At 33.4% G+C, this 14,833-nt stretch overlaps 1 protein-coding gene and 3 long non-coding RNA genes across 4 annotated transcripts in view; 3 read left to right on the forward strand and 1 right to left on the reverse strand.

The window, feature by feature from the left end:
• LOC128179485 (short-chain collagen C4-like) overlaps nt 1-14,833 on the reverse strand; it is a 145,345-nt gene that overhangs the window by 88,898 nt on the left and 41,614 nt on the right. The window lies entirely within an intron of this gene.
• Nucleotides 1,712-2,426, forward strand: LOC128179494 (uncharacterized). The gene is made up of 2 exons (XR_008243090.1): nt 1,712-2,105; nt 2,306-2,426. It is a non-coding gene; the product is annotated as an uncharacterized LOC128179494 (long non-coding RNA).
• LOC128179491 (uncharacterized) lies at nt 5,667-10,204 on the forward strand. Its single transcript, XR_008243087.1, has 3 exons — nt 5,667-6,169; nt 8,670-8,781; nt 10,045-10,204. It is a non-coding gene; the product is annotated as an uncharacterized LOC128179491 (long non-coding RNA).
• On the forward strand, nt 10,216-12,977 carry LOC128179492 (uncharacterized). The gene is made up of 2 exons (XR_008243088.1): nt 10,216-10,831; nt 11,083-12,977. It is a non-coding gene; the product is annotated as an uncharacterized LOC128179492 (long non-coding RNA).

Here is a 14,833-nt window from a genome sequence, read left to right on the forward strand (position 1 = left end):
TTTTCTTTATTTTTATTTTAGAGTATTTTCCCTTTAACCCGACCGGGCGTGGTATGCGCGTGCCGGGACTGTAGAGCCCGACCGGTCGGGGTGTTTTAGTCAGTCTTTAACTTTATTATATCAGATACAGACGCACTTTCGGGGATTGGGGCTAAATTTCATATTCATCTAATATGTAAACGGTGTGACCGTTGGACCGAACGCAGATTCAACACAGTACAGGCCCCGCCGCCACCAAAAAATTACCGTACTCAGCCTCAATTCTCAACTCAAGTGCTGAGGACGTCCTCAACTGAGAAATTTCTCAAATCGCCGCCACCAACTACATTGAGTATGTACTCAGTAGAGTAGGATTTTTTAAGTTCTCAACTCTACCGAGTACATACTAAACTGATTTTTTTTTCATTGCTTTAAGCGGTTTTGTGAAATGCAAATGGAAACAAAATATACAGCGTATTGTAATTGTTACGTATTAATGAATATTATCGTCTGCTTTGTTTATTTCTAAAATGATGGAGTTTGTGGAAATTCAAACGGCAAAAGAAACGAGTTTTTAATAAGAAAAGGGGCACCAATTGGACCCCAGAAGAGGAGATACTTCTAATTGAAGAAGTATTAAAGTATGAGGAAACTCTTTTCGTCAAAATGAAGGGTTCGGGGAGTAAAGGGAAGCATGGTCAAGTGAAAGAGTCGACCTGGAGATCAATCGCCGAAACTCTGAATTTGTAAGAGCTTCTACTCAGACTACTGTATGATATACCAGTAACAGTATTTAGTTTTCTTAATTTTAAAGGAAACAATATCTAAATTTAACCTTACCGTTCCGTGTACTTGTTGTTTCGGTGTCTATTTAAAGTAATCTCCCCTGATTTAAGCAAAGGTGACGTGTCATTTCGACTCATGACCTTCTGAAATCGGACTTTTCCAACTATATATTTACTATATAAGTCTATTTTGTGTACGTTTATGATTATAGTATGGAAAATATACATGCTTTGGAAAACGTTTTAATAATATACTGTCTTCTGTAATCGTAACTCGAGCACTGGAAGTTCATTTAAATAAATATGTGCATGTTTGTTAAAAAGTCATACATGTACATGCTAAATACAATATATTCACAACAACTTCCAGTGCCTGTGGTCCATATATACGGAACTTACTGAATGGTATAACTAATCTCGGCGTTAAAATTTTTTTATGCAAAATTGACTTTTTGAATTAGAAATTACAAGAACGACAGGGACAATGAAACAATTAAAAAGAAGTTCAACAACATCAAACAGCGAGGTATAAAATTTGTTGATTAAAACTTGTTCCTTTGTTGTTCTTGCATGTTTCAGTTTATTCTGCTTTTGTAATTTTGTCACCGTTGACACGATTTTTATTTTACAGGTACTATATTTTAATTAAAAAAATTTTTTGTAATGAAACAAACAACCAATATTAAAAATTAACCATTTGCTGTTAAAATTATCTTCGGTCAGAACTATTTAATTCTATTTTATTATGCATTCATAACAATATACATCTTCGCTAGCAAAAGGTTTTCGGTCTACTTGGGTTTATAAGGAACGGAGTGGACCGAAAACCCTTGGCTTGTGAAGATGAACATTATATTTAGAGTGAAAAATTGATTCGTTTGTAATACTATTATTCAAAAATGTGAAAAAAAAAATACAAGGGGTAAAGTGAACTTGTATCAGTAAAACTGACTTAATTTCAACACTAACAAAATATATTTAATTTCTTTATACATACAAATAATAAAGTTAAATGCTAAAGTTTATTTTAAGAAGATGTAATTGTGTAGAGTTCAAAACAAAAATAAAATAACGAATTAAATATTATTGTTAAAAACGAATTGATACAGGCATATAGAAAATTGACATGATGCGATCTTACTGTTCTTAATTGATAAGGGTTTTAAGAAATATAAACTTACGCAGGTAAAGAAAAAATCGGTATGCTTAGAAGGCCTAAGACAGGAGGAGGTCCAGCCCCCCCTTCTTTAACAGCATCGGAGGACGCACTGATGCAAGCATTTGACGGACGGCCACAGATATGCGGTCTGGCGGACGGTATCGACACTGACGCCAATGACGGTAATATGAACAACAAACTCCCAATTTTTAAATCATCTCATTACTTCACATTTACTCACATTCATTTTCTTTTTATAAATAACAGGTACTTATATTCAAACGAATATATATAGGCATCGATTGAATTTCTTTTTATGATGAATATACATGTACAACTCACACAGGTAACTGAAAAACTAATTATAAAAATGTAAATCTAGAAACAACAGAAACATCAAAGGATGTGGAATCTATCACATTGGCTTCCGGAACAACATCGTCCACTTCGTCAACGTCTAAACCATCGGCCTCCACGTCGTCCTCTTTATCGGAGCGACCAACTGCTTCAAAAAAGTCAAAAAGAAAACAAACGAACGATGTGTTGGAAGAAGAAGAGTTAGAAAATTTAAGATTGGATAACAAGAGAATTTAGGTCGAAATTGAAAAATTGATAATTGAAAAACAAAAATTAGAAGCAGAGAAAGAGCTTATTGAAATAAAGAAAGCATTTATGGTTCGTCAGTTTGAGGAGCGATATCCTCATTCCACAGATTGCACAGGCAATGACATATTTTGTCGCTTGATTTGGATCTGTCCTGTTTAAAATTATTGACCACAATATTAATAATTCCGGGTATATGCCGTATTTTGTTGAAAATATGCATTAATTGCAAAACATGATTAATATCAATTCATGAAATATATATTTAACAATATGAATTATTTATATGAAACAAAGATGCCTGTATTTGGATATCTAATTACAGACTTTCGTATACCTAAGCACTCCTTGAAGACAAGAAAATCTGCGTTTCAGAATTTCAAATGTCTGTTCCACCATCACCCTAGTTTTACAGAGGGATGCATTAAACCTTTGCTGGGGGGCAGTGTACGGGTTTAGAAAAGGTGTCATTAGGTACCTTTTACAAGGATAACCAGAATCTCCCAAAAGAAATCCACTATGAACGCCTGTTCGAATGACATATAAAATCATTAACTCATTCGTATAGCTTTTGAATTAACTATTCTGTATTTGCATGTATCTGAATTATATATTTTCTTAGCCTAATACCATTCTCAAACTGCTGACACAAAGCCGACTCCCGCCATATCCGACTATCGTGCAAGCTACCGGGCCATTTTGCGCAAATATCTTATATTTAGCATCGCACAATTTAACAAAAACTAACATTGTTCAAAACAACATGTATTTCACTGTTATTCCTTCTTCATAGTGTACTAGTAATTTTTTATAAATTGACTCTACGCTTAATTTATATGAAAATAAAAACTCATTGTCATTGTAAATATAATTGCATGTACAATACATGTAACAACGGGAAAAGCTCGTATATGTAAAAAAAAATTTTAATGGGGGGGGGGGGGGGTACCTGTAGAATCAATGAATGGAATCCTTTACGGTTGACGTAATCTGGCTCATTCTTGCTAGGAGCAATGATTCTAATAAAAGTTCCGTCAACGCACCCCAGAACATTGGGGAATCCTACATAAGAAAAATTAAATAACGTATGACAGGTGTATGATTAAGGACCGATACACGTGATTAGAAATCCAAATATTGATTTCTAAGGCATCTGTGAACCATTGTTTATTTTTTTCTTATCAAGTATTTTATAAGTTAACTTAAAGGAAATAAATATTAAACAACAAACACATTGATTTAAAATTGACATCTTGAGCTTATGATTTTTTATACCTTATAATATCAATTTTTACATGTACTTATGCTAACTTGACTGTGTGATCCTTCTGCTGTTATTCTTCAGACTTTTGAAATCATAAGTCAGTTGGAGTTGTATGATATTTATTAAGCACTGTAATCGTACAGTGGTATAAAAGCAATATATAATCAATCTGCTATCAGTCTAAAATCCATCTACTAATTATTAATCAAATCATAAGTATAAAAATCAGTAAAATAAAATAAGCAATTGTTAGTACATCCTTTCGGGTCACAGTTCATAAGTGACTTATAACGAAGTCCATTGTTAACAGTTAATTACAATTAAGAGTCTTGCATCCGTTGACCGCTTTCCAAAGTCCAATCATCATCGAGAGTTTTATTCTTCCTGGTCATTCCGCTATCACCACGAGTTCTAACTACGCAGCTGTCCCTCTCAGTCAATGACCTTTAACATTGTTCACTATACACTTAATTCGTATCGAGTGCACAACAAATTAATGACTAATTAACGTAAAGCAGAATACAATCATAAAATTATATTCCATATATATACGGCTATCTGGTTACATACGTCCCCCTAACAAAAGAAATATCCCCGAGGGAGATTTCTTTCGCCAGGTGCCCGGTGTGAGAAATTATCCTTCAAACTCTTCTAGGTCAGATGAACTTCCTGGTGACACACCGGTCAGAACATCTATGTTAAGAGGTTGAATGAAGTGACCAATTTCCTATACCGGCTTGAGACACAATAATAGTCTGTCAACAAATATGTATACTTCACTCATGACAATATATAATTGTTTAGCAATTCATGCAAAAGTCAGTAATAATCATATATACTTTTGACAACAATAGTAATCAATACAAAATAATCAAAATCAAATATAATTGCAATTAGATGCAATCAGAATTGTCCAATGTCCAAAGTTCCACACAGGTAACATATAAAGTCCATCATAAAATGTTAATTCAAGCATAAGCGCCGCTAGAATTATCATAAAATACATAAGCATATATACATGTTATACAGTCCAGCGTACATAAAAGTTACACTAAAGTTATCGGTTTCACACAATTGTATCCATTTCGAATAATCGGAACGATAATCAAGAAAAACGTTGTGTAATTCGGATTCGAAGAATTCCATTCGCAGTTCTCAGCTCACCACATTTGATTTCAAATATAACATTTCATAATTATTTCAATAACATTTTACATTTTTCACAAATTGAAACATATTGAATACACAATTTTTATAAGCACACCAACGGCACTTCCTGCGCGGATGGCGAGTTTGCTTCTCGCGGAACATCGACTGCGTTCCTCTATTTCTTAGACACCAACGCCCTTTCCGCAAGGTATTCACGTGCCAAGTCCGGGTCCGGTCCATAGCGTTCAGGCCTCGGATAATCCGAGTTCCTATTCTCTCCGGTCAACTGGTATGCTAATTCTTCAGTGATTGGTCCAATAGCGTGAGCGTCTGCAATTGATCGTCGTGGTTTTCCATAACGGGGATGTCTCTTATGTAAACAGATAGCCATGCTATGACCTTGAATTGCTAGTATTAAATAATGGTCACTATGATATTTAAGTGTACCTAGGTACTGCGCAGTGAATGGTGTTAATGATAATTAATAGAATGAACTCTGTGAATCTTGTAGCACTGCGTAGTATTCCTAAATGATATAAAACCAGGCGAATAATACGGGCATAATAATATCCAAATTGAGAGTTTAAAAACAAGTGTCATATTTGGCGATTCTGTGTCTGCAACGATAGCTCTGGTACTCTACATTGAGTCATGTATTGTGTATTCTATATATTAACCTTTGTAACCTTTTATGCCATGTATGAATGAACGTATTATGAGTAAGTGATGCCTCATACTATAGTCTGTCCCGGGTTTTCGCTTCCACGATATTTTGACAATATTATCAGTGAAAATAAGATAATATTTCATTAAAATGTGGATATTTCTAAGGTTATAAAATTTCCAGACAAAATTACCGTTACCGGACCGCTTAAATATTTTCTGCTGTTATGTTATGAGACGATTTCTGAAGTCTACGGGATTTTTCAATGTTAATTTCGGCCATTGCAGTCAAGCGTACAAGGGAGTGGTTATTATTTTTTGTTGCACATCGAAATAAAGCGCAAAAATAAAATAAAATATTCAATTTCAACTTTGCATATGTTATTGATAACTCAGCTGTTTGGTAATGTTGTAAACTATCATAAGACAATTTAAAGTCAGGAAAATATAAAATTCAAGCCGAGTGTGACGCGGTACAACCAACGATGCACAGGGCTTGCCTCGAACTGACGTGTCTAAAGTTTACAAGTATACTCTCGTCGAAATATCAGCGCATCTGGAATAAAGGTATGTAAACTGTAATTATTCTATAGTATTTGGGACATTTAACATATATAATAGCAGTTCATAATATCAGTACTTAATAGATCTTTATGAGTATCTTTTTGAATCTGTAAAGCGAAAGTAGGACTCATTGTGAAACCGCAGAATAATATAAACATCAACATACGACAATTTGATCTGTGACAGCCAAATAAAAACGTTTCTGGTAACACCCTCATATTTAATGTGACACCTAGTTATGAAAAATGAATTGTGTTTGCTGTAGTTATTTAATGGGTGGTTGGTGGGACCAGAGACATATTTATGTCTCTGGTGGGGCCATGGAAGTGGTGGAGAACATTGAGATTAACCCAAAAATATTATTAAAAAGGAATATCTATAATCATTCCAGTTTTGAGATGTACTCATCTCTAATGCCTGCTTAGAAATGTTTTTGAATTATTCGTTAATCAATTGGTACAAATTTATATAATTTTGATAAAATAGATGTATTATTACTTAAGTGTATAACGTTATTGTTTTCATTTATTTCAAAAAGGTTAACCAGACATACACTTATGTGCATTATATGTCCCGTGAATAACCAAGTCTCAGACAATAATTCACGATATGATATTAGCAGTGTTCGATTATGTCCATGATAATTATAATCAAATTAATGTGGAATAATTAACACATCATCACAAAATGGCTGACCGCTGATCAAAACGACATTTCGTTTTATTAAGTAGATTTTATGAACAGTAACATGTAACATACTTCATAGCCGAGTGGATAACATGTCGGACTAATGATCCGTACATCACGAGTTCGAATCTCGCAGGGGCTTTTGTTGTTACTTACTGGATAAATTATTTTAGATATTGATTTTTTATCCCCAAACTGAATGCAATTTTTTCGCTTATTTTACATTTGTACAGTTTATTTATTATATCTTTCATTATAAAAAAAATGCCTGTTAATTTGAGTGACTTTTTCCTTGAACTTGGCTTTTGATTGCATGGCCAAGTGTATTAATTTATTTTATATAATTTACATGCATGAAATGATTATTTCAAAACCGTCCATTTAGGAGATTAAGTTTACTGTGACATCATACGAGTAAAATATTTCCAGAAAACCAAACAGCTCAATTTTAAAGTCCATTCAGGAGTTTAAATATATTGTGACATAATACAAGTAAAATATTTTCAGAAAAACAAATATGCTCAATTTTAAAGTCCATTCAGGAGGTTAAATTTACTGTGACATCATACGAGTAAAATATTTTCAGAAAACCAAATATGCTCAATTTTAAAGTCCATATAATCAGAAATGTATATCATAATAAAGCTCCATGAAACCACTCTATGCTCTCTACTGAATTTAGTATAGTTTATCAAATATAAACTACCTGGTATGCTAATAGAATAATCACTATATCGGCTTTTTTTGAGAGTTCCAATATTCATTCATCAATAAAAATATTGTGTAGAAGTCATAAGTAGGTTAAATTCTCTTCACTTCTCAAAGTAAAGTACAGTCAATCTTCGTTATCTCGAACAATAGATGGGACTGTTTGAAAACTTTTAGTTATTTAAGTATTCAAGATATTGAGGGTAAAATACTTAAAAGATAAGTAATTGGGACTTATAAATCACTTATTCATTGTGTTTGAGATATCAGTGTTCGAGAATATAGATAAATAGAACTGTAATAGTATATGGATAGAACTGTATATGGGTTCTTCAAGTATTCTTACTCAGCTTGCAATTTACAGCCCCTTTTATATCCATATTGATCTGATTTTAGCATCATGATGGTATTTTTAAATAAAAAAAAATGTAATTATAATTTTATAATGTTTATTTTGCACAAAAGTTCATTCATGGATCTCATAACATGACAGATAATCATTATTATATATCATTTTTAATAGTTTTTTGATAATTATGAGATGTTTGTTATTTTTAATTGCAGATGTTGATATAATCACAGTTTCATGATATCAAATTACAGCTCATTTTCCAGGAAAAAAATCAAATACAAAACATTTTACTAGTGATACATGATTTCTCCAAAATGAACACATATACACAGGCACTGATAAACTGTTTCTCAACAAATGAATTCAAAAGTATTATACATGTAATATTTACATTTGTAAAATATGCAACAAATCACAGATGGGCAATATCACAGTTATCAAATGTGATTCAATTTAAATTAATGAATTCAAAAGTATTATACATGTAATATTTGCATTTGTAAAATATGCAACAAATCACAGATAGGCAATATCACAGTTATCAAATGTGATTCATTTGGAATTAATGAATTCAAAAGTATTATACAAGTCACCTGCATTATTATTCATATTTAACAACAAATAATTATGTACACATTGTGAGAAAATGGATTGAAAACTATATTTGAACACTGCTTGTGAATAAACATTTTTTTCTTTAAATTTCAAATTAATTTAAAACATGAACATTAGTAACAATTGAATTCCCTATTCCAGAGAGAAAGATGATCACAGTAGAAAGATTGATACTATAGATGAAAATCTGCTGACAAAGCCATTCATAACATGCAGAAGAAGAATAGTTCAAGTTTCACTTCTCAAAAGTCAGGTATACTAGTTCAGTATTGGGACTGCTTTTTATAACTTACCATCTTAATATATAGAATCATTGAAAATCAATGAAAAGGAATTAACAATGAATGGAAAATATCATATTTACAAGTAGAAATCATTTTAAAATTTATTTGGGATTTGTACTAGGTTCAGTCACCCTAAACAAGCGTGCATTCTTAGCACATTGAATTAGTCATACATTTGTAGTCATCATGCAACAGACTGATTGGGAAGGGGGATTCCATACCCCCCTGGAAAATGTAAGTTTATTAATAGGCCTTGAATGCATCAATCATCTTTTATTCGTTTGGTTTTGTCTCCAGAATAATTGGGTTTATTCAACCCACGTGTTATGCATTGATTCTAGAAGTAGACTATAAGTGAATAAAATGTACACAGGTAACCGTTTATATCTGGTTTGCCAAAACATTATAACCTTTATATATAGTGATATCCAAGTCGTAATAAAATCATAGCCGCCTCGACATTGGGGGCAAATTTTGTTATACAGCGATATAACGCGGTACCTGTTCGTTTGTTTTGTGAACAAATTTCGTGCATCATTTTATTCATTAAAATATAGTTTGAAAGAGAGGTAAAATATACCTGTCAATTGTATAACTAATTACTGTAAAACATTCTTATAACTAAGTGCCAGGGACGGACATTTTTGCTTCGTTATAAGAGCAATTCATTGTATCTGTCAAGTTTACAACAAGTAATAAACCCACAGGGAATTAAAAACAAGATGCTTAGTTATATAAAGCAGTCCCAAGTATAAAGAAATGAAACTAATCACTGATACAAAATATTCAAACAAGTTTTTAATTACCAACTTGTTAATAAATAATACTTATAATAGTATGCAAAATGCAAATGGACAATTATAGATTAGGTTATAGAAAATATTTTCCATTCAAACAATATATTGAAATAGAAAATGTCATGCAAGAAAAATGATTTTGGAATTGTGAAGTGGATATCTTCACATTGCAAGGGTAAGAAAGTGTTAAACTTTTTGCAAAATGATTGAAGATGTGTTGTGTCTTATCTTTAATGTTGTGTTGTTGTCAGAATGATAAAAAGTATGATGCATTAAGTAAAATATTAATGAATATACATTTTCAAACGTGTTTTCCCCAAAATTTATATCGGACTACATGTATAGAATACTGTATTGCCATTTTAGAAAATTGATAATAATTTATGAAGTTATGTGTAAATCAGTGATTAATTTTCTTTCTTTTACCTTTAAAAGGGAGCAGTTCTCCAGACACCATGGGAAGACTCATGAAGGAGCTGGATTCAGACCATACAAAGTGTTCCAACATTGGACACACTTACCTGACTTTAGAGAGGGCTTGGTACATATGCGGTGACTCCACCTCTTACACACTTCACACTCAACCCATACAATCTTTCGAGACCAACTCAATAGGATTAAGCTCACAGTGATAGGGAGGTAGACGCAAAACTGTGTGACCTGCTTTCGAAGCCAAATCGTCTATTACATATTTAGGACGAGGTTTATGTTGCTTCACCAATGTGATCAATTCAGCCTTGATCATTCCCGGAGTGTAATGAATACCCTTTCTATCAAGCCAAGACTGGATCTCGGCCTTCGATGCCGACGAAGTCGGACACTTAGACTCAGGATCCAGATGACTGTGATAGGAAGCATTATCCATCACTACGACTGAATTGGTCGGTAGGTTAGGGAGCAACTGCTCAGTGAACCACTTCGTAAAGTTTTCTGAGTTCATCTCGTCATGATAATCCTGGTTGCCTGTTTTCGACTCAAAAATGAGAGCAGATCCCGGGATCATACCCACAGCCGAAGAACCTGCATCCACAATTATCAGACGAGAGCCTTTCCCAGATGGGACAAAACGCCCATGACCTCCACGATGCGACTCAAAGGCAGAGGTAGATGTCCTAGGACAGTCCACCCAATCTCCCCTCGCTACATGATTGGTGTTCAACCAAGTCTCATCCAAATACACAATAGGACGACCCTCCTCTCTAAACTTCCTAATGGACCTCAGGTAAGTATGTCGCATACTTACGATATCGTTCCTGTCTCCAATGTAGCGTTGGTTGGAACGAGTTTTGTAGAATCTGGAAAAAAATAGACATGATATTTTTAATACACATACTAGTACCACTTTTCATTATCACATGTAAGCGAATTATTGATGGTATGATCTGTTTTTATATTATGTTAATTGATTGATTGAATTGGGAAACATTTTTTCATGAATATGGCATATGCTCAAATGATTTACACATTTATTAGACAGATTGAAGGTGACTTGGCAGTATTGCAGTAGGAAAATGAGATTCATCTCTATGTGCTTACCTGAACCCAAGATCCTTCACAAGTCTCCCCAATGGAGACTTTGTGATCCTGACTCCCTTTTCTACTAGTACATCTGACAGTCGACGAAGTGAAACGTACTGGCCCTTCAACTGCATATCATGAATGGTCCTCTTCACCAAATCTGCATCGAAGTCATCAAGCTTTCTACAGGGACCACGTTTCTTCTTAGGAACAGGTACAGGAGGAGCTGCCTGAAGATCCTCCACCACCATCTCCACAGGGTCGACAACAACCTTCTTTTTCAGTGTTTTCACACTTATCCCTAATGATGTTAAAAAATATTCTACTACCCATTTGTATTTATTAAGCTACATGTACCTGAGTCACTCAGCCTCACATGATATTTTTTGATGTTGATTTTTGTCTATTATTGTGCACTATCCTTCAAAAATCATCTATAGAAACAGTTTTCAAATAATATCATGGGCAAGTGTATTTAGCTCACCGAGACAAAGTCTGGGGGAGCTTATGCTATACCCCGGCGTTGGCGTCAGCGTCCAGACCTGATTCAAGTTTTTGGTGCACTAGGTCCTGTATCTAAGTTATTACTATCTTCACCAAACTTGCACGGATGCTACTTAGGGACTTGAAAGACTTGGATATGATATGTTTTTATATTGTATTATATAATATTATAATGTATTACTTGTATATTGTATCATATAAGATATTATTGTATAATATGATTTTGTATTACATAATATATTATTGTATCCCATGATAATGTATCATACGATATTCAATATTGTATCAAACCATATTACAGTTTCTGATATCCAAGATTATTAACTATGATTTTCATATAATATGATAAAGGTGGTCTCATAAAGCTGATGCCTCGTCTCGGTGAGCTTTGTAATAAGCTATATATTACAACATGCAGCAATATACTTTAGGCCACATACTGGTAACAGTATTGTTCTGGTGAGTATTGTCAACCAATATGTAAATGCTGATTTTACAATCACTTAAGGTAAAACACAGTAATTTCAACAGTTGTCATGTTGTAAATTTTGTGTTTACACCCACCCAGTAAATTCAAAATTAACATTACATTATGACAGAAATACCAGTATCGAAATATATCACTTGATACATTTTGTACCATGATTAAAAAATAATGAAATTCTGATTTTCAACACACTATTTTTCCATAGTTATAAATGTAGCCATTTTATGCAAATTTTTTTCTGTTACCTGTTGCTGAAGATAATCTCTTCATGGGGTCGTCAATGTTTCTCACATGGCCTTCTTCTTTTTCTTTTTGAAATTGGATGTAAATTATCTTTAAAATATCTGTTGCCTGAGGAAGAAAATTGATATTGCACATGTGTAATATACTATGCAAGCTGATACAAGCTTTCATAATTACCGATAACATTTAGTATACTGGTATAATGTATGTACCTAGGTATAGGGTTAACTTTAGACTCTACCAGGAGCACTAATTTTAGCCCAACTTTTCCACTAATCATTTTCAGTTGAAAGATTGTCAAGATCTCACATCAATATTAATTTTTCTTAATTGCAAATTTCATGATTCCTTGGTTAAACTTTTACAGAGAAATAGAGAGTAATTTTTTAAAATCTTATTTTGCCAGAATAGGATGGAACAAAGAATATTGACCTGGGTTTAAAATTGACCCGAGAGTCATATTTCAATGTTGAATACTGATTTGGGGTGCTTTTTTCAATGTTTTCGCAATGAAAAGGATAACAGCAATACATTATTTTGCAGAATTGCTTTAAATGGCTACAAAGGTATAGCTGTTACCTACATATTATTTGGGAAATAAATTGTAAAACTCTTATTTACCTGTACTTTATTAATTCTTAGTATGCAAACCCAACTTCTAAGTGCATGACTTGTATGTGTATACTGTATATATACAGTTGGAACTTCGGTATCTCGAACACCGATATCTTGAATACAATGGATATGTCGAAGTGATTTGTAAGTCCCAACCAATTAAATTTTAAGTGATTTACCTTGATATCTCGAATACTCGGATATCTCGAGGTTTTTAACCAGTCCCATCTAGTTCGAGATAACAAGGTTTGACTGTATTTCTGTATTAAGGGGAATGTGGGGCCATCTTATTCCTTTGAAGATAAGAATGTTAACATTTTTTGAACTGGCTTGTTTCTGCCTAAAACTGACCAAAACTATTGCCAAAAGATACAAAAGCATTAAATATGAAGTTCAACATGTCATTTTGTTTGAAAAGTATGCGTACGAGAACAGGATGATGCCTTATATAATCACTTAAAACAGCTTTCAAACTGTGTAGGGGATACCAATGTACCCCCTTCATATTTTTCCAGATTTTTAAATCTTCAAAATAAGTCTGTAACTGCGCAGTTTGACAGCCGTTCTAAGTGATTTAAAAGACATTGTCCTGTTCTTGTATGCATACTTTTCAAACAAAATGACATGTAGGACTTCATATTTCTTATCCTCCTCAAATGAACAAGATTACTGCACACCCCCCTTAAAATGGCCTACAGTATAGTGCAATACTTGCATATATGATATTCACACCCATAAATTTGTCCACAACTTTCTGGGATATGAAAATTGTAAAAGGCTCATATTTAAACTATATTGCACATAAACGTCCATTCACAATTTACATTTTTTTCACACCCCTTTTGCCCCTCCTCCTTAAAAATAGAAAAAATTTCTTGGAAATATATCTTCCCATTTTAATTTGCACACCTATATTCATGTTGCAAGTTGTGAATGGCTCATGATATATTATTATAGACTTTAAATTTTTGACTTCACTTTATCATGTAGTGTAAAACTGGCCCAAGACCAAATCAGGCTAGCCTAAATATATAATAAACATATGGGTGTAATTGAACGGGGTGCAAAATGACTTGGCACCCATTTGTATTTTAAGGGCAAGGTCAAATATTTTATAGTGACATCATACGAAGCAGACAGCAGTGGAAAAGTTTGATTTGGATTAAAAATTGGATTCTTAGCATTCATAAATTCGGGACATTATTTCAAACTGACTATGATATGTGTGTTGATCATGGATCCTTGTGTTCGTAATTTTGTGAAAGTGCACCATTTGGAAATTACAGGAAGTTTACATTTTCAATATCAGGTACAGTAGAGTTATCATTTAAACTTATATAGATAGAGTTATACAGGATTGCATATGTATGAGGCATAGGATTTTAACGTTAGGCCCATACAAAGAAAAAGTGAAGTCAAATATATTGCAGTCATCGTAAAGAATCTGAAATGATATGACTGACACAATGAATTATTGTATACCTCCATAGACTTCACTGACTTCGCTGACTTCCCCTTCTTGGAACTCGGCATCTTATTTTGTGTGATGATATATGTATACGATAGATATATATGTTTTAGAATTATATGGTCTATAGTTTATAGTCGAATAGCAGACTATAGGATATGTTTGGTTATCCTCGGAAGCTGTATGTTTTAAACTTGGACAAATACCGAAACATCCCGAAAGCCTGCGCGAACAACGGCAACGTGCTCGACGTCAGCATACGTCATCGACGTAACGTTACGATTCTTCACGAATATCCTCAAATAATTACAGGCCCCTTCCGAAGTGGCAGCCATTTTCTGCAATGTTAAATTCCCGTAAGGTTTCAATTTTCGCTCGTATCATAAACC

The sequence above is a fragment of the Crassostrea angulata genome, chromosome 4, assembly GCF_025612915.1.
Source record: "Crassostrea angulata isolate pt1a10 chromosome 4, ASM2561291v2, whole genome shotgun sequence".
Taxonomy (NCBI): domain Eukaryota; kingdom Metazoa; phylum Mollusca; class Bivalvia; order Ostreida; family Ostreidae; genus Magallana; species Magallana angulata.